Here is an 8,784-nt window from a genome sequence, read left to right as displayed (position 1 = left end):
CTACTGCGTCACACAGGCCTAGGCCTTGCATTGCCACTCATACAAGCCATTCAATGCATAGCGAATCGTGTACTGTGCAAGCTGGGGTTACGTACCTGTGGGTTGCTTGACTCTGTGCTCCATGTTGTCCTTCCTAGGCACCGTCCGCTGGGACTTGCGAGGAGATGGAGGAATCCTCCCGTGTACAGACCGCTGGTGGACCTGTCGACAATGGAAGAAAGACATGTCATACTTACATACAGACTTGACCGAGCCACTATACAGGAACTGTGTGCCCAGCTGGAGCCAGACCTGATGTCCCCCATTTGCCAACCCACAGGGATTCCCCCTCTGGTGCAGGTTCTGTCAGTACTCCATTTTTTGGCAAGTGGATCATTCCAAACAACAGTGGCCATATCATCAGGGATGTCTCAGCCTATGTTTTCTAAGGTTTTGTCCAGAGTGTTGTCTGCCCTGATGAAATACATGCGGAGCTACATTGTTTTCCCTGAGGTGGGCGATTTGGCTACAGTGAAGGGTGATTTCTATGCCCTTGGACATATTCCCAACATCATTGGTGCCATTGATGGGACCCATGTGGCCTTGGTTCCCCCCAGTGGAAGTGAGCAGGTGTACAGGAACAGAAAAAGTTATCATTCTATGAATGTCCAGGTGGTCTGTTTGGCTGACCAGTACATCTCCCATATAAATGCCAAGTTCCCTGGGGCAGTGCATGACGCGTACATCATGCGAAATAGCAGCATCCCTTATGTGATGGAACAGCTACAGAGACACCGTGTGTGGCTAATAGGTGACTCTGGTTACCCCAACGTGTTGTGGCTACTTACCCCAGTGAGGAATCCCAGGACAAGGGCAGAGGAATGCTACAATGAGGCCCATGGGCGAACTAGGAGGATTATAGAAAGAACCTTCGGCCTCCTGAAGGCCAGATTTAGGTGCCTGCATATGACAGGGGGATCCCTAATGTACTCACCAAAGAAGGTGTGCCATATCATCGTGGCCTGCTGTATGCTTCACAACCTGGCTTTGCGATGCCAGGTGCCTTTCCTGCAGGAGGATGGTCCAGATGGTGGTGTTGTAGCAGCTGTGGAGCCTGTGGAGAGTGAAGAGGAGGAGGACGACGGGGACGACACAGACAACAGGGACACAGTGATACAACAGTATTTTCAGTAGCACACAGGTACGAATCAACCACGCCATTTTACATTTACTTAAAGTCTCCTGCCTCTCTACTGTCTGAGTTCCCCCCTAGTTCCTGTTGACTGAGTTGTGACTTTCCCTTCCGTTTTCAGAGCTGTGGGCCCCACTGCGTGACCTCTGCTTTGTTTGCCCATGGACTACAGCTGTGTGACAGTGGTATGTTGTCATCACAATGTAACTGAACATTTTGGCACCGTTATGTCTAATACATTTGTTCAAAATACAAGCAGACTCCAGATTTTTTTAGTGCAATAAGTGATTTAATTAAAGTGCTAAATTTAGGAACCAGATTGTAAAACGGTGATGGGTGATGGTGGAGTAATGTCCATGGCAGAGTCCAGTTCTCAGTCTCACAGGTGCATTGTCCATATGCCTGTGGAAGGATGGAGCAGGGGCAGTTCAAGGTTGGACAGGGTGACAATGTGGGACAGTGGGATGACATCAGGGGGTATCGTTTGCTGGCGGGGTCTTGGCATCCTACTCTGTCTTCTTGTGAGATCTCAGGTTCCACTTGCGGGGTGGTTCTTCTTCTGCAGGAGGTGGGGTTCTGGTGGCCTGTCGTTGTGTGGGGACCTCCTGTCCATTAGCGCCGGCGGAGGTGGTAGGCTGTTCCTGGTCCAGGCTAGTGACAGGGGCCCTTTGTGGTGCCACATGGTCCCGCAATGTGGTGACTATCTGGTTGAGGGCCACGACGATGGTCCCCATTGCGGAACTAATGTTCCTCAGTTCCTCTCTGAACCCCATGTACTGTTCCTCCTGCAGTACCTGGATCTCCTGGAACCTGGCCAGTACCGTAGCCATCGTCTCCTGGGAGCGGTGGTATGCTCCCATGATGGAGGAGAGGGCCTCTTGGAGAGTCGGTTCCCTGGGCCTGTCCCCCCCCCCTGTCGCAACGCAGCCCTCCCAGCTCCCCTGTGTTCCTGGGCCTCTGTCCCCTGGACGGTGTGCCCACTACCACTGCCCCCAGGTCCCTGTTGTTGTTGGGGTGGTGGGTCAACCTGGGTGCCCTGTAGTGGTGGACACACTGCTGATTGACGTCTCCTGGAGACAGAGGCATGGGCCCGCTGGGTGGGAGCTGTGCTGGTGTTCCCAGAGGGGGTTAGGTGTGCTGTAGCCTGTGGCTGTCTGTGGGGAACCGACTGTCCCGAGGTCCCCGATGGGCCGGGCTGGTCATCAGGGTCCAGGGAGACAGAGCTGCTGTCATCACTGGGGGCCTCTTCTGGGGGTGGGATGGACATCTCTGGACCCTCCGTGGCGGTGTGGTGGCGTTCGGGTCCTGCAGGGGTATAAGAGTATGGTTATTGCTTCTGTGTGTGGCATTTCGTGTAATGGATGGGTGGCCGTGTACCCCAGTGCTGGCATTCCCTTGTGGGGGCTTTTGTGACGGTGGCTTGTGGGGGTGATGGGTGTGTGCAGTGGGCATACTTTGGGGATGGGTGTCCATGCTTTGGGGACGCACGCAGTGCTAGGTTTTGGGATGGGTGGGTTGTGATGGTGAGCCATTAGCAAGGAGTTGGTGTGATGGGGTGGTGGTGAGGGTGGGGGTATGATTTGGCATGCAGGTGGGGTGGGGGGAATGAAGTAGTGAAGATTAGACTTACCAGAGCCCATTCCTCCGCCTACTCCTGCGAGGCCCTCAGGATGCAGGATGTGCAAGACTTCCTCCTCCCATGCTGTGAATTCTGGGGGAGTAGGTGGGGGTCCGCCGCCAGTTTTCTGCACCGCGATGTTGTGCCTTGATACCATGGAACGCACCTTCCCCCGTAGGTCGTTCCACCGCTTCCTGATGTCGTCCCGATTGCATGGATGCTGTCCCACAGCGTTGACCCTGTCCACTATTCTTTGCCATAGCTCCATCTTCCTGGCAATGGTGGTGTGCTGCACCTGTGCCCCGAAGAGCTGGGGCTCTACACGAACTATTTCCTCCACCATGACCCTGAGTTCTGCGTCAGAGAACCTGGGGTGTCTTTGGGGTGCCATGGGGTGGTGTGGATGAGGTGAGGGGTGGTGTATGTGTTGTAGAGTGTGGTGAGTGTGTTGGTGTGTGGTGTTTTGTGCGTGGAAATTGTGTGGGTGATGTTGTGATTTGCCTCTGTGTGATGGTCTACTCTATGCTGTGCTCTCTCTCTCTCTGTCCTTTAGTCTTAATTGTGGTCGTAAGGGTTTGTGGGTGATGTGGGTGTCTGTTTTATATTTAATTGGGTGTGTGGGAGTGGTGTGTGTATGTGTCTCAGGTGTGTGTATTTTGAATTATCCAATGTGGTAGTGTTTTGTAAAGGTGTGTGTATTTTGACCGCGGCGGTGTGTACCGCCAATGGAATACCGCGGTTGAAAGACAGCTGCGGGGATTTTTGGGTCGGAATGGTATGGGCGTATTTCTGTTGGCGTGACGGTGGAGGTTTGGTCATCGCCAGTTTCCCGCTGACCTTTGGTGTGGCGGACTTTTGTTGATGTCGGGTTTTTGGCGGTTTGCCAGTTGTGGGTCAGAATGACCGTGGCGGTTTACCGCTACCGCGGCAGTGTTATGGCGGCCTTCTGACCGACGGTAAGCGCCTTTTACCGCCGAGGTCAGAATGACCCCCATAGTCTTTCATCCAGATTGGTTTAGAACGTAGTCTGGACTGAACATTAGTAGACTCCATGGAGATTTTTGTAGAGAGATTTCTTCTCCGATTATTCAAGGTGGAAGAGGTCTCAACACCAGTAGAGGAGTTCTCCACACCAGTCCATTTCTCTATTCTGGATATGCCCCACGCATCCCCATTGTCCAGGATCACAACATTTTTCTTTACTTCCCTTATGCGGAAAGGGCCCTTGAAGGATGATTTACCCTTGGTTCTAAAACTCGGATGCTTCACCAAGACTAGGTCACCAACCCTCCACCTCACCTTGTCAACACAATGCTTGGCATCAAAACGCAACTTGTAATTGTGTTGTTACTTATCTCGGAGACTAGGTGCCCTATCAAACCTATCTGGGTCCAAATCGACCTGATGTAGAGTGTTGCTGAACCATGCCGGGAATAACTTAGTACGACCCAACCTTCCTCTCATGTACTCAAAAGGGGCTATATTGGTGATGCTATTTGGAGTGTTGCGATGTGCCCACCACAGAACTCTTAGAAGGATGGCTGAAGGAGTCCTAGTCTCAATAGCTTCCTGCACACAAGCCTTCACCATCCTATTCATACGCTCAGCTAAACCATTAGCTTGTGGCAGGTACAAGGCCGTTCTCAAATGTACAATAGCAAGGGAGTCTAGAAATGTTTTCATATCTTGTGAAATCAACTGCACTCCATTGTCCGTGACTAAATGACTTGGTATTCCTTCTTTAGAAAACTCTTCTTCCAAAAATTCAATGACAGTACGGGTATCAATTGAGTTCACACATTTAGTCACTACCCATTTGGATGCATAATCCACCATGAGCATGACATATCGTTCATTCGGTGGTAACAGATGGAAGGGTCCCATGAAATCAAGACCTAGTTTCACCCAGGGTTTATCCGGGATCTCAACAGGAGAGAGAGGCGCTCTCACCAGCACTTTGCTCTTGTCATTATGTGCACAACTCAAACAATCTTTCACAACAGCTTCAGCATCACTATCCAGCCCTGGCCACCAATAGATGGCTCTAAGTCTGGATTTGGTTAAACTCCTGCCCAGATGCCCCTCGTGAGCCAGATTCAAAATTATACTTCTCAGCCCCATAGGAGGAATAGATTTGCTTCCCCTAAACAACTCACTCCCACTTAAGGAAAGTTCATTTCTCACATTCCAATAGCCTTTTAAAGAGTCAGGTATATCCCTAAACTCTGGCCAACCCTTAATAATAAATTCACTAAGCTTATGTCTGTCCGAGTCCTTCTTTGCAGCTAACTTCCACTCCTCTTCGTTGATGGCCGTTTCCCTTACCGAACCAATCATAACCTCATCATCTGCTTCATCACCTATGTCAACCGAAGAACGGGACAAAAATTCCGCCACAATATTCTTCGGTCCCGGCACATACTCCACAATAAAATTGTATTCTAACAATCCTTCTGTCCACCTCCGTATTCTCGGGGTCAATTCTTCATTTTTCTTAGGAGAAAAGATTTGGAAGAGGGGTCTGGGATCCATCCTCACCACAAAAGGTAGGCCCCACAAATAAAACTTGAAGTGTTTAACCGCCCACATACAGGCAAGGGCCTCTCTTTCTATGACCGAATAGTTTTGTTCAGCCTCCTTGAGAGAACGGGAAGCGAGAGCTATTACCTTCTCCTCCTGACCAACTCTCTGCACCAGAACGGCACCAAGACCCTTGATGCTAGCATCAGTGTACAAGAACGTTTTTGCACACACATCAAAATGTCCTAAATGGGCATCACTTTAATACAGTTCTTGACGAAAGAGAAAGCAGAAATACATTCTTCCCCCCAGACAAACTCACACCCCTTCTTTAAAAGGGCTCTCAAGGGTTGTGTTGCGCTAGAGAAATTGGGAATAAATTTAGAATAATACTCCGCCAACCCCAGGAATGTCCTCACATCATCCTTGTCTCTAGGTTCAGGTGCCTGAATTATAGCATCCACTAGTTCCAACTTGGGTCTGATCCCTTCACCTGAAATGGTGTGACCCAGGTATGACACAGAAGTGACCCTGAACTTGCATTTTTCCTTCTTAACCGTAAAACCAGCCTCAGCTAACTTACTCAAAACCACCCTTAATACCTTGTCATGATCAGCTACCGTTTTACCATGAACTAAGATGTCATCCTGGAAACACAACGTGCCTGCGACTTCTCCCAAGATTTTTTTCATGATGCGTTGGAAACACGCAGCCGCCGAGGCTAGGCCAAATGGCATCCTCAAGAATTGGTAAGCCCCCAAAGGTGTAACGAAGGAGGTGAGATGCCTGGACTCGGGGTGCAAAACAATCTGATGGTAAGCCGAGGAAAGATCCAATACACTAAAAACTCTAGACCCACCTAAACTTGACAATTCCTCCGTAATGTTGGGTAGGGGTTGGCTATCTATCCAAATGTACTTGTGAGGATCCCTGAGGTCCACACACATCCGGATGCGTTTCCCATTATCTTTGGGTGCCAAAACAACAGGGCTAACCATTCTGAAGACTCTATCTCTTCAATAACTCCAGCTTTAAGTAACTTATTGAGTTCTGCTCTGAGAGGTTCTAGCATTAACTTGGGTACCCTTTTAACTTTATGTACAATTGGCACAGCATTTTTTTTTAGGATAATCTTGTGTTCAAAATTTGTTAGGCAACCTAAACTCTCACTGAACACACTCGGAAACTCTTTGCAAATCTGTAATGGATCATCTTCAATGTTTACCACCATGACTTGATTGTCTGCATTGGGATCTAACTTAATACCCATGTCACGTTGGTGTCGCCATCCTAACAAGTTATTACCGCGTTTAGCTACATAAACTTTTCCTATGGTCACTCTGTCTTGGAACTGTATTTTCATGACTCTATATCCTATTATCTCTATTCTGGTCCCCCCATAGCTGACCGGGTTGATGTCAGGTTCAATGAGAGAGTCCAGAGACTCCCCGAAAATGGCTTGCCAGTTGTTCACACCAACCATAGTGTAGGGAGAACCTGAGTCTGCTAAAACCATAACTGTTCTATTATCAAGTTTAATAGTGCATTCAGGCATGATCACGGATCCCTCATCTATTGTACCCGTAACATGCCCAACATGGTCAATCTCTTGACACACACACAATACCATCTTATTGATATTATCGGTGACGCAATCAACGTTGCTCTTATCATTGTTGCAAACTCTAGCGTAATGGCCTTTCCTCCCACACTTCCTGCATAAGGAGTTACGTGCAAAACAATTGGCACTGTTAGCGGCATGACCTGCGTTGCCACAGCGGTAACAACGCAACCCTTTAATGTCTCTTTTTTTTTCTTGAATGGATGCTTGTGTTTTGAAGTCATTGCTAATCCTAGAGACTTCTTCTTGAACCTTTGGTAATTGCACAGTAGCCATATTGTCCCCTTCAGTATGATTCATTTCTTTGATCCAGTTGCTAGTACTCTCCATACCTTCAATGATAGCAATGGCTTCTCTTAAGTCAGGGTTCTTCGTCAAATGTTTTTCCTGAACCTTTTTACTATTGGTACAGCGCACAATTTGGTCACGAATAAGAGAGTCCGTGATTTCACCAAAATCACAGGTGCGTACCAAAGTGCGTAAGGCAGCTACGAAATTCCCTACGCTCTCAGTGATACCTTGGGATCTGGCGAAAAATGTATGTCTCTCTAACACCACATTAAATTTGGATTCAAAATGTGCTGCAAGGATTGCCACCGACATCTCATAAACATCTCTAGGTTCACCATCCGCTCCACCAATAGGCAAAGGTTCCAAACTGTCATATATATTTCTGCCTTCGATTGCCAAGTTGTGTAGAAGAACTGCTTGTTTCCTGGCTGGGGAAAGTTTTTCTCCACCAATAGCTATTAAATAGGAATCAAAAAGGTTTTTCCACCTTTTCCATGGGAGAATGGGGTCACCTTTGTCAGATAAGAAAGGAGGTGGTTGTGACATAGTAGGTGTAGCCATTGTAGCACAAAGGAAAATTAAGTAAAAATCGTCACAAATTTAGTAGCAGTGTAGCAACTGTATCAAACACTAGTAAAAAATAATAATAAAGGAACAAGAAACTGTGAGTTATTTTCCCTTCTTTTTTTTTCCTTCATTGAAAACGTGGAAACCGATGAATAGAGATAATGAAAAAACTATACTTGGACGCTTATTAGCTTGGACGTTTAGTACACATCTTCTTATAAGCCGCAGTTCAATTTTTAGAAATTAGCGGTCTAGATCCTGAACCGCTTGCACAAAAGGCACTCAAAGGCACACGTCACGTGACGTTATGATTGCCAAGTTCTGCAAGAACATGCGCATAGGAAGGTGCGAGGATGTAGGAAGTAGCGGTCTAGATCCTGAACCGCTCTCCCAAAGGCATGAGTGACGTCAGGATCGTCGCGTTCCACTAGTCAACAAGCGCACATGGAGGCACGAGGGTGCGCGAGAAGGAGCGCGTGCTCTGACAGGAGACAACATCAACGGCACGAGCTTGCTTCGTTAGAAGGCAGCCCCCACACGGAAACAGGTAAGAAAAAAAAAAATACAACTAAAGTCTCAGTTGTGGCACAGTACCTCTAGTACTCCTCCAGCAATCCTCAGATTGTAGGCTCCTTAGCCTCAAACACCATAAGCGGCAGCGCGGATCAAAAATCATCAAAATGGCCGGTAAGTCCATGGGTTCAGGGTTGGTAAATCGTCGCCAGTGTTATAACAAGACCAACACTGCAAGTTGGATGAAGATTTATTGCAGGAAAACCAACCCAAGATAGGATCCGTGCTCCGTCATCATACAACTGCTTTACATTCTTCAACCACCTTTCTCTAAGAACCTTAGCGTCTCCAAGCTCCAGAAGTAGGTCCTGGAACACAGGGAACAGCAAGGTTCCAGGTATGACTAAACTAAGCATTACAACAGTTTAGTTGATAGCTCCCTTGAGCATTCACTCAGACACACCCCAAACACAGGATACTCAG

This window comes from Pleurodeles waltl, chromosome 3_1 (assembly GCF_031143425.1).
Source record: "Pleurodeles waltl isolate 20211129_DDA chromosome 3_1, aPleWal1.hap1.20221129, whole genome shotgun sequence".
In the NCBI taxonomy this organism is placed as follows: Eukaryota; Metazoa; Chordata; class Amphibia; order Caudata; family Salamandridae; genus Pleurodeles; species Pleurodeles waltl.
Note: the sequence above shows the minus strand (reverse complement) of the source record.